The sequence below is a fragment of the Amblyraja radiata genome, chromosome 29, assembly GCF_010909765.2.
Source record: "Amblyraja radiata isolate CabotCenter1 chromosome 29, sAmbRad1.1.pri, whole genome shotgun sequence".
NCBI lineage: Eukaryota > Metazoa > Chordata > Chondrichthyes > Rajiformes > Rajidae > Amblyraja > Amblyraja radiata.
Window position 1 is genome coordinate 30,860,955 of NC_045984.1, and position 19,523 is coordinate 30,880,477.

Below are 19,523 nucleotides of genomic sequence, written 5' to 3' on the forward strand. Positions count from 1 at the left end.
CTGTCATCGACCTCATTGGAGATCCTCGGACTATCTTTAAGAAGGAACTGCAGATGCGGGAAAAATCAAAGGTAGACAAAAATGCTGGAGAAACTCAGCGGGTGAGGCAGCATCTATGGAGCGAAGGAATAGGTGACGTTTTGGGTCGAGACCCTACTTCAGTCTGAGAGAGAGAGAGAAAGAGAAAGTTAGCTCGAAGGGCTAACGGCATCAAGGGATATGGGGAGAAAGCAGAAACGGGGTACTGATTCTGGATGATCAGCCATGATCACATTGAATGGCGGCGCTGGCTCGAAGGGCCAAATGGCCTACTCCTGCATCTATTGTCCATGTTTCTATGTTTCTCTCTCAGGCTCCAGTTTCTCTCTCTCCCGCAGTTTACTCACACTCTCTGTCTCTGGATAGACACAGAGTGCTGGAGTAACTCAGCGGGTCAGGCAGCATCTTTGGAGAAAAAAGCTGGCTGATATTTCGGGCCCACGGCTAACAGTTTAAGAAGGAACTGCAGATGCTTGAAAATCGAAGGTACACAAAAATGCTGGAGAAACTCAGCGGGTGCAGCAGCATCTATGGGGCGAAGGAAATAGGTAACGTTTGTGGCCTGTTTCCTTTATCATCGTTCCTTTTTTTTGTTGCATATCTTTCATTCAATTGTTCTATATCTCTCCACATCACCGTCTATATCTCCGTGTCTCCCTCTCCCTTGACTCTCAGTCCAAAGAAGGGTCTCGTTCCTTCTCTCCAGAGATGCTGCCTGTCCCGCTGAGTTACTCCAGCAGTTTTGTGTGTGCCTTCGGTTGAAAAACCAGCATCTGCAGTTCCTTCCCACACACCTGTTTCCCTCTCTCCCCCTATCACCCTCTCTCTCTCCGTCCTTGTTGGCGCTCTGTTTGTCCAGCTAATGGCTCGATGACTGGGTGTGAGCTACTGGAGAGACCAGCAAGCGGCCCCGACTGTGCGGGTCCTGTCAGGACCCAGGGTGACGGGGGGATGTGACCGCGGGTGTCCGGGATCAGTGTACGGTTGTGTATTGCAGGCTGGGGAGAGAGGTGAGGGAATCACACCTCGTTAGCAGGAGGGTCCCAGCCTCTCACACCCACTAATGGGCCACGGTGGACTGACTGAGGGAGGTGCGAGAGGGGGGGGAGGAGCGAGGGGAGGGAGAAAGTGAGAGAGAGGGGGGGGGAGGGGGTGGGAGGGAGAGGGGGGGGGGGTGGGGACGAGGGGAGGGGAAAGTGAGGAAAGGGGGGAGGAGAGGGAAGGGAAGGGATGGAGGGTGAGAGAAGGTGAGAGAGAGAGGGAGGAGAGGAGGAGGCAAGGAGGGATGGAGAGGGAAAGAGAGGAAGGGAGGGAGTGGGACTAGGAGAGGGAGGGGGGGGGCGGGGTGGAGGATATATTACGGCCGCCACCCCACTGACCAGCGTCCCCACTGACCAGCCAGAGCCATGAATGTCCAGACGGAGTGTGTGAGCGCCGCGCTGCTGCTGCTGTTGCTGCCGCTCCTGTTCGTGGCGTCCGCCGCCACTCTGCCCGCTCACGGCCAACGTATCCGCTCCGAGGCGCCTGAAGAGGCCCTGCTGGAGGTGTTCGGGATGGAGGATGCTCCGCCCGTCGCCCACCCCGGTGCGGCAGCCGCCCCAATACATGCTCGACCTGTACACACGGTGGCCGGAGTGGACGGGCTGACCAAGGAGCCGGCGCTGCTGCTTGGCAACACTGTCCGTAGCTTCCTGGACAAAGGTGAGCGCCTCTCCCCTCACCTCTCCTCCATTCCTCTCATCTCTAATCTCATCTCATCTCATCTCATCTCATCTCCTCTCCTCTCCTCTCCTCTCCTCTCCTCTCCTCTCCTCTTCTATCCTCTCATCCCATCCCATCCCATCCCATCCCATCTCATCCCATCCCATCCCATCTCATCTCATCTCATCCCATCCCATCTCATCTCATCTCATCTCATCTCATCTCATCTCATCCCATCCCATCCCATCCCATCCCATCTCCTCTCATCTCCTCTCTAATCTCATCCCATCCCATCTCATCCCATCCCATCCCTCCTTGCCTCCCTCCTCTCCTCCCTCACTAAGGAAGACATAAATAATCTGCCGGAAATAGCAGGGGACCGCGGGTCAAAGGAGTTGGAGGAATTGAGTGAAATCCAGGTTAGCCGGGAAGTGGTGTTGGGTAAATTAAATGGATTAAAGGCCGATAAATCCCCAGGGCCAGATAGGCTGCATCCCAGAGTACTTAAGGAAGTAGCTCCAGAAATAGTGGATGCATTAGTAATAATCTTTCAAAACTCTTTAGATTCTGGAGTAGTTCCTGAGGATTGGCGGGTAGCCAAACGTACCCCACTTTTTAAGAAGGGAGGGAGAGAGAAAACGGGGAATTACAGACCAGTTAGTCTAACATCGGTAGTGGGGAAACTGCTAGAGTCAGTTATTAAAGATGGGATAGCAGCACATTTGGAAAGTGGTGAAATCATTGGACAAAGTCAGCATGGATTTACAAAAGGTAAATCATGTCTGACGAATCTTATAGAATTTTCGAGGATGTAACTAGTAGCGTGGATAGGGGAGAACCAGTGGATGTGGTGTATCTGGACTTCCAGAAGGCTTTCGACAAGGTCCCACATAAGAGATTAGTATACAAACTTAAAGCACACGGCATTGGGCGGTTCAGTATTGATGTGGATAGAGAACTGGCTGGCAAACCGGAAGCAAAGAGTAGGAGTAAACGGGTCCTTTTCACAATGGCAGGCAGTGACTAGTGGGGTACCGCAAGGCTCAGTGCTGGGACCCAGCTATTTACAATATATATTAATGATCTGGATGAGGGAATTGAAGGCACTATCTCCAAGTTTGCGGATGACACTAAGCTGGGGGGCAGTGTTAGCTGTGAGGAGGATGCTAGGAGACTGCAAGGTGACTTGGATAGGCTGGGTTGAGTGGGCAAATGTTTGGCAGATGCAGTATAATGTGGATAAATGTGAGGTTATCCATTTTGGTGGCAAAAACAGGAAAGCAGACTATTATCTAAATGGTGGCCGACTAGGAAAAGGGGAGATGCAGCGAGACCTGGGTGTCATGGTACACCAGTCATTGAAAGTAGGCATGCAGGTGCAGCAGGCAGTGAAGAAAGCGAATGGTATGTTAGCTTTCATAGCAAAAGGATTTGAGTATAGGAGCAGGGAGGTTCTACTGCAGTTGTACAGGGTCTTGGTGAGACCACACCTGGAGTATTGCGTACAGTTTTGGTCTCCAAATCTGAGGAAGGACATTATTGCCATAGAGGGAGTGCAGAGAAGGTTCACCAGACTGATTCCTGGGATGTCAGGACTGTCTTATGAAGAAAGACTGGATAGACTTGGTTTATACTCTCTAGAATTTAGGAGATTGAGAGGGGATCTTATAGAAACTTACAAATTCTTAAGGGGTTGGACAGGCTAGATGCAGGAAGATTGCTCCCGATGTTGGGGAAGTCCAGGACAAGGGTCACAGCTTAAGGATAAGGGGGAAATCCTTTAAAACCGAGATGAGAAGAACTTTTTTCACACAGAGAGTGGTGAATCTCTGGAACTCCCTGCCACAGAGGGTAGTCGGGGCCAGTTCATTGGCTATATTTAAGAGGGAGTTAGATGTGGCCCTTGTGGCTAAGGGGATCAGAGGGTATGGAGAGAAGGCAGGTACGGGATACTGAGTTGGATGATCAGCCATGATCATATTGAATGGCGGTGCAGGCTCGAAGGGCCGAATGGCCTACTCCTGCACCTAATTTTTATGTTTCTATGTTTCTATCCCATCCCATCCCATCTCATCTCATCTCATCTCATCTCATCCCATCCCATCTCCTCCCCTCTCCGCTCACCGTTGCTCTTGCATCTTCTCCCCCTGCCAGCGCGCAGTTACCAGTCCCAGTTCTACTTCAACCTGTCGAGCGTGGCCAGGAGTGAGACCATCCTCACGGCGGAGCTTCACCTCTTCAAGCTGCGGGGCCGCCCGTCCCAGGACCTCCGGACACATCGGCACCACTTCTGCCAGGTAAGAGGCGGGTGGATACCCAGCCATAGAATCGTTGAGTCATAGTGATACAGTGTGGAAACAGGCCCATCGGCCCGACCTGTCCACACTGTCCCACTAGTCCCACCTGCCTGCGTCCGGCCACATCCCTCCAAACCTGTCCTATCCATGTAACTCTTCAAGAAGGAACTGCAGATGCTGGAAGATCGAAGGTACACAAAAATGCTGGAGAAACTCAGCGGGTGCAGCAGCATCTATGGAGCGAAGGAAATGGGCGGACGCAGGCATTTCCTTCGCTCCATAGATGCTGCTGCACCCGCTGAGTTTCTCCAGCATTTTTGTGTACTATCCATGTAACTGTCTTGTCCATGTACCCGTGTAAGAGGGAACTGCAGATGCTGGTTTACACCGAAAAGACCCAAAAAGCTGGAGTAACTCAGCGGGACAGGCAGCATCTCTGGAGAGAGGGAATGGGTGACGTTTCTGGTCGACGCTCTGAGTCTGAAGATGACACAGGGGGGCGGAGAGGGAGAGGGAGAGAGAGAAAGAGGTAGACAGATAAAGAGAAACAGACTGACAGAGGGAGGGGGAGAGAGAGGGGCAGGAAGGAAGACAGACAGAGAGACAGACAAAGACAGAGAGACTGAGACAGAAAGGAGAGACCGGCTGAAAGAGGGGGATAGAGAGAGACAGCGAGGGAGAGAGAGGGTGTTTAAGAAGGAACTGCAGATGCTGGAAAATCGAAGGTAATTTTACCAAGCCAAACTACAAACCGAAACGTTGCCTATTTCCTTCGCTCCATAGATGCTGCCGCACCCGTTGAGTTTCTCCAGCACTTTTGGCTACGAACAAAAGTGAGATACGGGAGGGGGGGACAAGTTGAGAAAAACCGAGAGGGGAGGAGGGATGATTTTCTTTGGCAGACACACAATGGTGGAGTAACTCAGCGGGGCGGGCTGCATCCCTGGAGAGAAGGAATGGATGACGTTTCGGGTCGAGATCCTTCTTCAGAAGTCACCCATGCCCTGGGAAATCGCATTAGGAAGACACAGAATTCCACCCGCCCGTTCCATCTCAAATGTTACACGAGTATATTTTCAAAGTAGATGTTACAACTTGCCTGAGCGGTGTTCTCCTCTCCCAGGTCAGCGTCTACCAAATATTGGACAATAACACGTCAACAGCCGAGGGCAGAAGATTATTGTCAACCAGAGTTCTTCCAGTCCATGATAACACATGGGAGGTCTTCACCATCACTAACGCTGTAAGTACTTTCTATAGAAATAACATTTCTAATCCCTCTATGAAATATATACCTCTGCTGCCTCTAATTCTAATGGCAATATCCTCAAATTCTGCTGCAGCACTTTCAGTGTTTATATAAACACTTGGTAGAATCAAATAATGATAAAGCACAGGAGGCCATTTGGCCCATTTGGAATAGTCTTGTTTAGATAGTTTGGTGATGCAGCGTGGAAACAGGCCCTTCAGCCCAGAGTGCATGCTGACTAGCTATCCTGGTGTGCCAGCAGTACCCTACACACACATTAGAGTGTGGCAACAGGCCCTTCGGCCCAAGTTGTCCACACCGCCAACAATGTCCCAGCTAGACTAGTCCCACCTACCTGCCTTGGTTCATATCCCTCCAAACCTGTCCTACCCATGTGAAATTAGGGACAATTTACCTATCCCTTAGCACTGGGGGCAATTTACAATTTTACAAAGCCAATTAGACTACAAACCTGAGTGTGGGAGGAAACCGGAGCACCCGGGGAAACCCCACGCGGTCACGAGGAGAAGGTACCAACTCCGTACAGCCAGCACCCGTAGTCAGGATCGAACCCGGGCCTCTGGCGCTGTGAGGCAGCAACTCTGCCGCCGTGCCGTCCCGAACAACTGTTGGAAGGTATAAACTATGGAAGTTGTCAGCTTTGGTCATAAGAATATCAAACATTGTAATACTTGTGTCGATAGTTGAACTTAGCCTTATCATACCTGCAGGAATAACTGCACACCGCCGGTATCATTGTAGGACCGCAGATGCTGGTTTACACCGAAGATAGACACAAAATGCTGGAGTAACTCAGCGGGACAGGCAGCATCTCTGGAGAGAAGGAATGGGTGACGTTTACGAAGAAGGCTTTCGACCCGAAACGTCACCCATTCCTTCTCTCCAGAGATGCTGGTAACACCTTTTTCACAGAGAGAGTTGTGAGTCTGTGGAATTCTCCGCCTCAGAGGGCGGCTGGATACTTTCAAGAGATAACTAGATAGGGCTCTTAAAGATAACGGAGTCAGGGGATATGGGGAGAAGGCAGGAACGGGGTACTGATTGTGGATGATCAGCCATGATCACAGTGAATGGTGGTGCTGGCTCGAAGGGTCGAATGGCCTACTCCTGCACCTATTGTCTATTGTCTGCCTGTCCCGCTGAGTTACTCCAGCTTTTTATATCTATCTTCGGTTAAAACCGGCATCTGCTAGTTCCTTCTTGGCCCATCAAGTCTACACAGCGGAGTAGACTTGATGGGCCGAATGGCCTAATTCTACTCCTATCACTTATGAAATGACATGACATGGGTACAAAGTGCTGGAGTAACTCAGTGGGTCAGGCAGCATCTCTAGAGAAATTGGATGGGCGACGTTTCGGGTCGAGACCCTTCTTCAGACTGACAAGCGGTTTGTTTATTTGTACAGGTGTATGACTGGACGCAGGATAAAGACAGCAACAAAGGTTTGTTGGTCATTGTACGGACCCTGGCTGGGCAGACACTCAACTACATCCACTTTGCCACCGGGAGAGACCATCACAGCAGTAAACAGCCAATGGTTGTTCTTTTCACAGATGACGAACGGAGAGGGGCTCCCATCTCCATTTCTTCAATAGGTAATTCCTCGGTAAAAGGGGATGGGGATGATCTTATAGAGGTGTATACATTCTCAGTTCAGATTCTGTTTTGCTTTGCTTTGCTTTTTAAATTATTTTATTTTTATTCTTATTTTATTATTATGATTTTTTTTTTCCTTTAGTTTAGGGGGGTTTTGTTTTTTTCTTTTTTCTTTTTCTTTTTGTCTTTTTAGCTTTGTTTTTTTTTACATTTATAAGTTTCCTTTTAAAGATTTGACTATATTTACATAGAGACCAAGGAGGTCTATATTCAATGTGTATTTTGACACTGGTCTCATATTAGGTTATACCTGTTATTAATGTAATCCTGATCCCCATGTATCAATACCATTGTTATATTTATCATTATTCTTTTTGCTGTTTTTTGTTTAATTTTGGGGGGTTTTTGGGGGGAAAAAAACAATAAAAAGATTTTAAAAGAAAATAATGTATAAATTCATGAGAGGAATAGATCGGGTAGACGCACAAAGTCTTTTGCCCAGAGTAGGTGAATCGAGGATCAGAGGACATTTGGTTTAAGGTGAAGGGAAAAAAATGTAATAGGAATCTGAGGGGTAACCTTTTCACATAAAAGGGTGGTGGCTGCATGGAATGAGCTGCCACAGGAGGTAGTTGAGGCTGGGACTAACACAATGTTTAAGAAACAATTAGACAGGTACATGGATGGGATAGGTCTGGAGGGATGTGGGTCAAACGCAGGCAGGTGGGACTAGTGTGACTGGGACATGTTGGCAAGTTGGGCCAAAGGGCCTGTTTCCACATTCTATCACTCTTAACAGTGTCCATGGAACTCTAGCTCTCATCTGAAACACTGTGTACGACATCATTCTGAGATCAATAACAGATGTATGTCACTCCACTGTGTTAGCTTTTAAACTGTAAACTTTAGAGATACAGCATGGAAACAGACCCTTCGGTCCACCAAGTTGGTCAGTGTGGGCAAGTTGGGCCAAAGGGGCTGCTTCCACGCTGCATGACTCTATGAAGAGTCTACCTCAGTGATGCTCTGTGCCAAATGCTCTTCCAGGGCGATATCATTGGAGTGGTCCCTGAATGGTTTCAATCCGAAGAAGGGTCTCGACCCGAAACGTCACCCATTCCTTCTCTCCAGAGTTGCTGCCTGTCCCGCTGAGTTGCTCCAGCACTTTGTGTCTATCTTCACTTTAAACCAGCATCTGCAGTTCCTTCCTACACATGAATTAGTTTTCTGTCAGTTGGGCTTCCCCCAGGTCTCCCTTTAATTAAGTTTCTGTTCAATTATATGAAATTGTGGTTAATTTTCAATTCCTGGTGGTTCACAGGGTTTATGCACTGTCTGTAACAATGCCTGAAGACATTACTAAACATGGGAATTGACAGGATAGGCAGCAATAATGTTCCTTGTACTATTTGTTTGGACATGCACCAAAACCCCTAAACCTTGTTAGCCTGAGGACCAGCCGATCAGCTAGCGCACATGTTCCTCAGGATGATTACAGAGGCAGGACAACTCATCCACCTTCTCTCTTGTCAATGACAGCTGTTTGTATATTTAATCAATTTTTCATCAATCACACTGCCTATTTATCAGACGACTGTCTTTTTTAAACTTTAAAAAGGCCATTTAGGACTTAGATGAGGAAAAACATTTTCACCCAGAGAGTTGCGAATCTGTGGAATTCTCTGCCACAGAAGGCAGTGGAGGCCAATTCACTGGATGTTTTCAAGAGAAAGTTAGATATAGCTCTTAGGTGCTAACGGAATCAAGGAATATGGGGAGAAAGCAGGAACGAGGTACTGATTTTGGATGATCAGCCATGATCATATTGAATGGTGGTGCTGGCTTGAAGGGCTGAATGGCCTACTCCTGCACCTAGGTGGATGAACTTAGAGCCTGGATTTACACCTGGAAGTATGATGTTGTGGCGATCAGTGAAACATGGTTGCAGGAGGGCTGTGATTGGAAACTAAATATTCCAGGATTTCGTTGCTTCAGGTGTGATAGAATTGGAGGGGCAAGAGGTGGAGGTGTTGCATTGCTTATCAGGGAAGATATTACAGCAGTGCTTTGGCAGGATAGATTAGAGGGCTCGTCTAGGGAGGCTATTTGGGTGGAACTGAGAAATGGGAAAGGGGTAGCAACACTTATAGGGGTGTATTATAGACCGCCAAATGGGGAGCGAGAATTGGAAGAGCAAATATGTAAGGAGATTGCAGATATTAGTAGTAAGCACAAGGTAGTGATTGTGGGAGATTTCAATTTTCCACAAATAGACTGGGAAACACATTCTGTAAATGGGCTGGATGGGTTGGAGTTTGTAAAATGTGTGCAGGATAGTTTTTTGCAGCAATACATAGAAGTACCTACTAGAGAAGGGGCGGTGCTGGACCTCCTGTTAGGAAATGAGACGGGTCAGGTGGCAGAGGTATGCGTTGGGGAACAGTTCGGGACCAGTGATCACAATACCATTAGTTTCAATATAATTATGGAGAGGGTCAGAACTGGACCTAGGGTTGAGATTTTTGATTGGAGAAAGGCTAACTTTGAGGAGATGCGAAAGGATTTAAAAGGAGTAAATTGGGACAGTTTGTTTTATGGGAAAGATGTGGAAGAGAAATGGAGGACATTTAGAGGTGAAATTTTAAGAGTACAGAATCTTTATGTCCCAGTTCGGTTGAAAGGAAATAGTAAAAATTGGAAAGAGCCATGGTTTTCAAGGGAAATTGGACACTTGGTTCGGAAAAAGAGAGAGATCTACAATAATTATAGGCAGCATGGAGTAAATGAGGTGCTTGAGGAGTATAAAGAATGTAAAAAGAATCTTAAGAAAGAAATTAGAAAAGCTAAAAGAAGATATGAGGTTGCTTTGGCAAGTAAGGTGAAAGTAAATCCAAAGGGTTGCTACAGATATATTAATAGCAAAAGGATAACGAGGGATAAAATTGGTCCATTAGAGAGTCATAGTGGACAGCTATCTGCAGAGCCAAAAGAGATGGGGGAGATATTGAACAATTTATTTTCTTCGGTATTCACCAAGGAGAAGGATATTGAATTATGTGAGGTAAGGGAAACAAGTAGAGTAGCTATGGAAACTATGAGATTCAAAGAAGAGGAAGTACTGACACTTTTGAGAAATATAAAAGTGGATAAGTCTCCAGGTCCGGACAGGATATTCCCTAGGACATTGAGGGAAGTTAGTGTAGAAATAGCAGGGGCTATGACAGAAATATTTCAAATGTCATTAGAAACGGGAATAGTACCGGAGGATTGGCGTACTGCGCATGTTGTTCCATTGTTTAAAAAGGGGTCTAAGAGTAAACCTAGCAATTATAGACCTGTTAGTTTGACGTCAGCGGTGGGCAAATTAATGGAAAGGATACTTAGAGATAATATATATAAGCATCTGGATAAACAGGGTCTGATTAGGAACAGTCAACATGGATTTGTGCCTGGAAGGTCATGTTTGACTAATCTTCTTTAATTTTTTGAAGAGGTTACTCGGGAAATTGATGAGGGTAAAGCAGTGGATGTTGTATATATGGACTTCAGTTAGGCCTTTGACAAGGTTCCTCACGGAAGGTTGGTTAAGAAGGTTCAATGGTTGGGTATTAATGGTGGAGTAGCAAGATGGATTCAACAGTGGCTGAATGGGAGATGCCAGAGTAATGGTGGATGGTTGTCAGGTTGGAGGCCAGTGACTAGTGGGGTGCCACAGGGATCTGTGTTGGGTCCACTGTTGTTTGTCATGTACATCAATGATCTGGATGATGGTGTGGTAAATTGAATTAGTAAGTATGCAGATGATACTAAGGTAGGTGGGGTTGTGGATAATGAAGTAGATTTTCAAAGTCTACAGAGAGATTTATGCCAGTTGGAAGAGTGGGCTGAAAGATGGCAGATGGAGTTTAATGCTGATAAGTGTGAGGTGCTACATCTTGGCAGGACAAATCAAAATAGGACGTACATGGTAAATGGTAGGGAATTGAAGAATGCAGGTGAACAGAGGGATCTGGGAATAACTGTGCACAGTTCCCTGAAAGTGGAATCTCATGTAGATAGGGTGGTAAAGAAAGCTTTTGGTGTGCTGGCCTTTATAAATCAGAGCGTTGAGTATAGAAGTTGGGACGTAATGTTAAAATTGTACAAGGCATTGGTGAGGCCAATTCTGGAGTACGGTGTACAATTTTGGTCGCCTAATTATAGGAAGGATGTCAACAAAATAGAGAGAGTACAGAGGAGATTTACTAGAATGTTGCCTGGGTTTCAGCAACTAAGTTACAGAGAAAGGTTGAACAAGTTAGGGCTTTATTCTTTGGAGCGCAGAAGGTTAAGGGGGGACTTGATAGAGGTCTTTAAAATGATGAGAGGGATAGACAGAGTTGACGTGGATAAGCTTTTCCCACTGAGAGTAGGGAAGATTCAAACAAGGGGACATGACTTGAGAATTAAGGGACAGAAGTTTAGGGGTAACATGAGGGGGAACTTCTTTACTCAGAGAGTGGTGGCTGTGTGGAATGAGCTTCCAGTGAAGGTGGTGGAGGCAGGTTCGTTTTTATCATTTAAAAATAAACTGGATAGTTATATGGACGGGAAAGGAATGGAGGGTTATGGTCTGAGCGCAGGTATATGGGACTAGGGGAGAATACGTGTTCGGCACGGGCTAGAAGGGTCGAGATGGCCTGTTTCCGTGCTGTAATTGTTATATGGTTATTATATGGTTAAAACATTTTCACCCAGAGAGTTGCGAATCTGTGGAATTCTCTGCCACAGAAGGCAGTGGAGGCCAATTCACTGGATGTTTTCAAGAGAAAGTTAGATATAGCTCTTAGGTGCTAACGGAATCAAGGAATATGGGGAGAAAGCAGGAACGAGGTACTAATTTTGGATGATCAGCCATGATCATATTGAATGGCGGTGCTGGCTTGAAGGGCTGAATGGCCTACGCCTGCACCTATTTTCTATGTTTCTAATTATATGCCCGAGTGGTCCCTAATATGTATTCATGAGGGTGTTAGTCAATGAGAGAATTTGGCTGCAAATAGGAGCATATTAATTTCTTTGGCTTACATTAAAGACCATCTAGGTGATGTTATAGATAAAATGTAGCCTGTGGAAAAGCACTCAATAATGATGAGAGGGAAGCTATCGTTTTAAGTAGTAAATATAATGAACCAGTGACTTTTTTCCCCACACCACAATGATTTGGTGCTCAGCAAAGCAGAGTGAGATTATTGTTAGTAACAAAGTCGTCAACACTGAACACTAGAGGGCATTACTAAACCAGAAACCGAGAAGGAGCTGGTTGAAAATCATTAACAGGATATTAGAAACATAGAAAATAGGTGCAGGAGTAGGCCATTCGTCCCTTCGATCCATCACTGCCATTCAATATGATCATGACTGATCATCCAAAATCAGTACCCCGTTCCTGCCTTCACCCCATATCCCTTAATTCTGTTAGCCGTAAGAGCTATATCTAACTCTCTCTTGAAAACATCCAGTGAATTGGCCTCCACTGGTTTCTGCGGCAGAGAATTCCGCAGATTCACAACTCTCTGGGTGAAAATGTTTTTCCTCGTCCCAGCCCCAAATGGCCCACCCCTTGACAAGGAGTGGATGTTGTCTATGCATGTTCAACATGGGATGATGACTGTTGTAGCAGAACATTTGTGCTATTTTGTGCTAGACCCATACCCTGTATCTGCCTCCACAGATAGGCACAAGCACAACATAAAACAGCTTGTAGACCAGTGGTGAGTCTATTTGTTAAAGGCATTAACAGTGTACACCGGGAAACACTAAAAGAACCCAAAGTGTTTCAAAGCTTCACAGCACCTACAGCATTTTTTAAATATTCTCATGACACAATAATTATTTGTAGATTTCTGCACACAGCCACTCAGGCTGCACTGAGTAGAGACATGATCTAGCAAGGGGGAAACAAAGATGATTGGAAACCAGACGAGCACTCATGTTACGCTGATCCACAGTCCTTGGCTCCATCTACGTACCCGGCACGCATTTCTGACCCCAGGATTTGCCCAACACAAAAAAATGTATTGCAGGAAGGAACTGCAGATGCTGGTTTAAACTGAAAATAGACACAAAATGCTGGAGTAACTCAGCGGGACAGGCAGCATCTCTGGAGAGAAGGAATAGTGACGTTTTGGGTCGAGACCCTTCTTCACACTGAAATGACAAAAATATTTAAACTTGGGAGGAAGAGGAACATCTAAATTCAGACTGCTGCTTTGAGGAGCGCACGCACACACACACATACCCACAATTTAACACCATAAGACTCTCCCAAAGTCAGCTACCTGCATAAAATAGTAAGATTAAACGAGAACTTACCAGTTTGAAGTTTGATCTTTATTTTATGAGGAGGAACGTTGAGGGAATACGTGAAGAACCCCGCCTACGGCGCATGCGTGTCATTCTTCAAAGCAGCGGTGTGAGGTCACAGATAGAAAATAATGACCTAAGATAGTAAGATTATTAAAGAGATACCAGTTTAAGATATGACCATATAAGGGTGGGAGCGGAGGGCACGTATTCCCTCAACGTTCCTCCTCATAAAATAAAGATCAAACTTCAAACTGGTAAGTTCTCGTTTAATCTTACTATTTTACTTCGGAGTCACGTGAGTGACTTCGTGAAGACTTCAAAGCTCTGTGACCTCATGCCGTGGAACGAGTCCAATCTTCACAACTGCCTTGGTAGTTTGGGAGAAATTGTTACTGGTATTTAAAAAAAAAAAAAAATACAATGATACCAACATTTTTAAGCAAAAATTGTAAATAATATTTATTAAATCAATTTATAAACCTTATAAGCTTCAGGTGTAAATTAAATAGAACTCAAAATTTTGCCCGAAAACGTTTCTTCTTTTCTAACTGGTTTGTTGTAATATGTGCGAAACGTTTTCTCTGATGACCATCCTGCAGTTCTGAGGATATTGTCCATCGGTACCTCCAGGCGATTAGCTGCTGATGTAGATGCAGCCCTGGTGGAGTGAGATTTGAATACATTAGTGTCCACTCCTGCCTGAACTAAGCAATATCTCAGCCACCGTGAAATGGTCTGAGTCGAGACTTTATGGTATGGCTTCTTATGGCTAATTAAAAGAGCCTTTTCATTGCCTCTGATAGCCTTCGTTCTGTCCATATATAACATGATGTGTTTTACTACACAGAGACGTTCATCCTGTGGATAGGCTATGAACTCTATCACCTGACCCGCTGATCCTGGTCTATTTTGCTTAATAAGGCCCTGGATCACGAAAATCAGCCTTCCTGTCGCCTCCGTCAAGTTATCCAATCTTAACTTCTGTAATGACTGGACCCTTTGCGCTGTGACCAGCGCCATAAGCATAACCATTTTCATAGTTAGATAGTTTAGCGGTAATGCCGTAGCCGGTGACCAATTCCGTAACATTTTTAGGACTACGCTCACATCCCAGATTTGGCTATATCTAGCCCTTGGTGGGTTAGTGTTAAAGATGCCTCGTAGCAGTTTTATTACTAGAGGATGTGAGCCGACACCCTGTCTTTCTGTGCCTTCCCATAAATAACTGGACAAGGCACTCCTAGCACTATTGACCGTGCTGTAACTGAGTCCTTCAAAGTGCAGGCTTGTGAGGAATTCTAGGACAGCTGGAATATCCACCTTTCTGTGGTCTAGATTGTTGTCCAGGCAGTATTTAGTCCATTTCTTGACATGACATAAATATTGTTTTTGAGTGGAAAGTCTCTGTGCTGCTGTGATCATGTCCACAGTTCTATCAGATAAACCCATATGCCGAAATGGTTCCTTCAGAGTCTACAAACCAATAAATTTAGATAATTATGGCAAGGATGGCTGTCCCCAGTCACCGGATGCACCAGCAACTGAGGACTATGTTTTAAAGTAATATATGGTGTAAGCACCAAATCCTGCAGCACCGAGAACCATGGTTGGGTAGGCCAATCAGGTACTATGAGAATCCCAGATGCCGAGTCTAGCTGAATTTTCCGTAGTACCCGATTGATGAGGCAGAAAGGAGGAAATGCATAAATGAACCATTTCCCCCAGTGCAAAGAGAATGCATCTGTAGCTTCTGCCTCAGGATCTGGTTCCCATGATATATACCTAGGTAACTGATGATTTAACCTGGATGCAAAAAGATCAATATCCGGCCTTCCGTACTTTGCTGTGATATCAGCAAATATCTTTCTGTCTAACATCCATTCCGTATTTTCATTAAATTTTCGTGACCTGGCGTCTGCCACTGAATTAAGTATCCCTGGTAGATACGTAGCCGATAACCAAATATTCCTTTGGATACACCATTCCCAAATATGGTTTGCCAATTCATCACAGGATATTGATATATTTCCACCCATATGATTTATATATGCCACCCCCGTGGTATTGTCTATCTGCAATCGAACATGCTGGTTAATCATTCCCGAGCAATAAGATTTTAAACCATAAAAAGCACTCAACATTTCTAAGTAATTTATACCCTTTGTGGTAAGTAGGTTAGTTTCCTGTATATTCCATCTCCCTCCAGAGCTCGAGATGGTATCCGTTGCTCCCCAACCCAGTGCACTGGCATCTGTTTGTAATACCACAGATGGGTTTGGAATAACTATTGGGTTGGAGCTATATATAACATTTTGTTCCCACCATTGTAGTTCTTTTATAGCTCTAATTGTTAGCTCCATAGGCCTATCAAAATGGCCTCTATTAATTTTTAGTGCTCTAATTTTTTCTCTCTGTAAATTTTGGTAATGCAATCGTCCAAATTGAATGGCAGGAAACGTGGCTATAATTTTCCCAATAATCCTGGCTACCCGTCTAATGGATGGTTTAACGGTATTAATAAGCTCTGTGCAATCCTCTTGGAACTCAGTGGCTTTCCCTATAGGTAAAGTCACTAACATATCAAGTGTGTTAATAGTGAACCCCAAGTAATCAATATTAGTTGCAGGTGTTAATCTTGACTTAATTGGATGGATAATGAATCCCAGCTGTTCCATCAATTTTCTTGTGGCAACCACTGCTCTACTAGCCCCCCCCATCTTTCTTATGTCTAATGAATATATTTGAGACAAATTCCTGTTGTTCATGTTTGGTTTTTTCCAATTACTCCTTTCGTGAACAACCTTTGTATTTCAATTTTTGCTTTAGCTCTGTCTAATTTGGTAAGCATATAAGTTCTGTCCGGTGTATGTTGTACTGGAGGTTCTTGTATGTGTATAAACTCTATAAGATATCCCTTAATACTGCTAAGGATATACCTATCCACAGTTAACTTACACCATGCTTCCAAATGAAATTGCAACCTCCCTCCAAGTTCTGTGCTCCTTATTAATTTTTGAGGCACAGACCCACCTACCTCCATGGTTATCGGTGGTGTTACTTTCTTGGTCTTAACCGAGGTTGCGGAGGGCCTTGAGGTTGAAAGTGGGGTAAATGTTGAAGTGGAGGCTTCCGCATTTTCCATTGTGGGCGTCCCGGCCCAACCCCTAAAAAAGGACGCTGTTGCTGGTTCCTCTGGCCTCTCTCCAATTTTTCGTACTATACATACTAGTACTTGCTTTTTTAGTCGTCCCATAAGGATGATACCGTTTTCCGACATATCCTTTGGTCGCTTTTATTAGGCCCAACGTTTTGGCCTCTTCCTCCAAATCTTTGACCTGTTTTGATAGGTCACCCCCAAACAACAAATTTTGAGGTTTTATGGCTTTCTGTTTGCACAGGATTGCAAATTTTGGGTCTAACGTTGGCTGAATAGCCCCTTTCCTGATGTTGTTCAGTTCAAATTGAACATTGCAAAACAGTGCTAAAGCGTCTTTCATGTCATTGGACATATCCACATTTTCCAGCCTACGGGCCAAAGCTGTTATACCCGCCGAGAGTCCTTTACTAGCATTCTGTATTTTTATATCCAGACTCCGAATATCCTGCCCCACGTGTCTCCAAATGCTTCGGTTCACCTTGGGTACATTCAGAGCCGCACAATTTCGCGGAGGTAAATGTCTTGCCCATACCTCAGCTAAGGTATCAGTTTTGAGGTGATGGGTCGTCATATAATCAATGCTGGCCGCCATCCTGGCCTCTAGGTCTTTTCCAGTTTCTTCTTGCTGGAAATATGTGTGCACCATGTCCAGCAACTGTGTTCCCTCATCCTCCATATGGGAACGTGGCTCTGACTCTTGTTCAGAGTCCGAGTCAGGCAGCCCTTGAACACCCTCTTCAGATGAGGATGATATGTCCAGCAGCCTTTTCTGGCCATGCTCTGAGGGACTTACACCTGTATGTGTGCGGCTTTTATCCATTTTCTGGAGCCTGACACTATGGAGATGTTCCTCCCACAACCGCTCCAGCCGACTTTCGTGCTCTCCCGCACTAGTCGCTCGCGGGTGTTTCTTTTTAGCCCACCGCTCCTGCCGACTTTCGTGCCCTCGGGCACTAGTCGCACGCGGTTTAAATCGCAACTCGTCGCCATGCCTACCGGCTCTGGTTGCTCCCGGCCGCTGCAAACGCCGTTTTTCGCCGTCCCGGTACTCCTCCAAACAGATAGATGACGGCCCCACATGCTGCAGCCACTCGTACTGTTTTCCGAGCTCTGCAGATGCGATCGCTGCCGGCTGCTCTATGCCCTGCAGCTGGTCATTATCACTGCTATACAAGTAAGTATTTACCGGCGATTTTTCGGGCTCACTTTCCCAGCGGTTCGTTTTGCGTTTCGCCTTCCCGCCCGGTCTAGAATTAGTTTTTCCCGGCGCGGGGTTTGAATCTGGCACAGCTGGCTCAACGCAAACTGCCTGTGCCGTCGGCTGCTGCTGCGGGTCCCCGGCACCTTTACCGCCGACATCCTGCAGCTTCTTCACAGCCTTTCTGCGTCCTCTATCCATTCCTAAAAACGGTGAAAATGCAGAATCACTTACCTGCCGTCGACCGGCTTGTTAACTCTCCCGTTCAAGGGGACGTCCTCCCCAGGTCCGACACGTTCAATGCGTGTATGCGATATGACACGCATGCGCCGTAGGCGGGGTTCTTCACGAAGTCACTCACGTGACTCCGAAGTAAAATTGTTTCTGGTGTCCATAAAACCACAACAGACTCCAGGCTCTTAATTTATTTAAATATCAGACATTTGTAACAATTTTGAGATGAATTAACCATTGTTAATTTTGACATTGCCACAGAGACTCAATTCCTCCCTGAGATGACCCTTCACAACAAAGCAAGCCAGAGCCGGAACACGAGGTCTGCAAACCTGCTGGGCTGCCAGAGATACCCTCTCTACGTGGATTTTGAAGAGATCGGCTGGTCTGGCTGGATCATCTCTCCTCGGGGGTACAACGCCTACCACTGTAAAGGAGCATGCGTTTTCCCACTGGGCCAGAACATGAGACCTACCAACCACGCCACCGTCCAATCCATTATAAACGCTCTCAAGCTGACCAATGGTGTTGCAACTCCTTGCTGCGTCCCAGATAAACTCTTCTCCATCAACCTGCTGTACTTTGATGACGATGAAAACGTGGTGCTGAAACAGTACGATGACATGGTCGCTGGCAGTTGTGGATGCCATTAGTTCACCCACTCTACAGCGGTAGAACTGCTGCCTTACAGCGCCAGAAACCCGGGTTCGATCCCGACCACAGGTGTTGCCCGTATGGAGTTTGTACATTCTCATTGTGACCGCGTGGGTTTTCTCCAGGTGCTCCGGTTTCCTCCCACACTCCAAAGACGTACAGGTTTGCAGGTTAATTGGCCTCTGTGGATTGACCCTAGTCCATAGCATGGTGCAAGTGTGGGGCTGTGATCGCTGGTCAACTCGGTGGGCTGAAGGGCCTGCTTCCACGCTGCAGCTCTAAAGTCTAAAAAAGTCCTTCAATCACCATCCAGAGAGAAAACCATGAATGTCAGTCAGGGAACAAATGTAGCGCCACAGAATTACTATTGCCGAGGAAGTGAGACAAGACATCTTCAAAAAATCTGGAAGGAATGGACTCACAGGAATCCGTTTAAAAACATTATGTAAATAAATTGGCTGTCTATGTGACAGACTTTTTTTTTAAAAAGGCAACCCAAAAAACAAACTGTGGTGACTCCACAGCACATTGTTGTATAATATGCATATGTTTATATTTTTAATATAGATGTATTAATATATGCAGAATTGTGAAAACTATTGCAAGAGTTCATAAGTGTATAAAATGTATAAAATCTAATAAATATAAATGTATTGTGTTAGATTCAGGCAAAATTCAAATAGTTTGAAAGATCAGAACTGAGCCTTTAGAAAAGCTGTGAGAATTCAGTGACAAGCTCAATTATTCCATGGTCAGGATTATCCTTGAAAATCTGACAACCACACAATCTTTAGGGCGGCAGGTTGGCGTAGCGGTGGTGTTGCTGCTGCACAGCGCCAGAGACCCGGGTTCAATCCTGTCTACGGGTGCTGTCTGTACGGAGTTTATACATTCTTCCTGTGACTGAGTGGGTTTTCAGCGGGTGCTCTTGTTTCCTCCTACACTCCAAAGATGTACAGGTTTGTAGGTTAATTGGCTTCTGTAAATTGTAAATTGTCTGTAGTGCGCAGGATAGTGCTAAGTGCTCG

At 45.8% G+C, this 19,523-nt stretch overlaps 1 pseudogene; it reads left to right on the forward strand.

Moving 5' to 3' along the window:
* Window positions 1–1,445: 1,445 nt before the first annotated feature.
* LOC116989632 lies at window positions 1,446–18,606 on the forward strand (annotated as a pseudogene).
* Window positions 18,607–19,523: the final 917 nt, after the last annotated feature.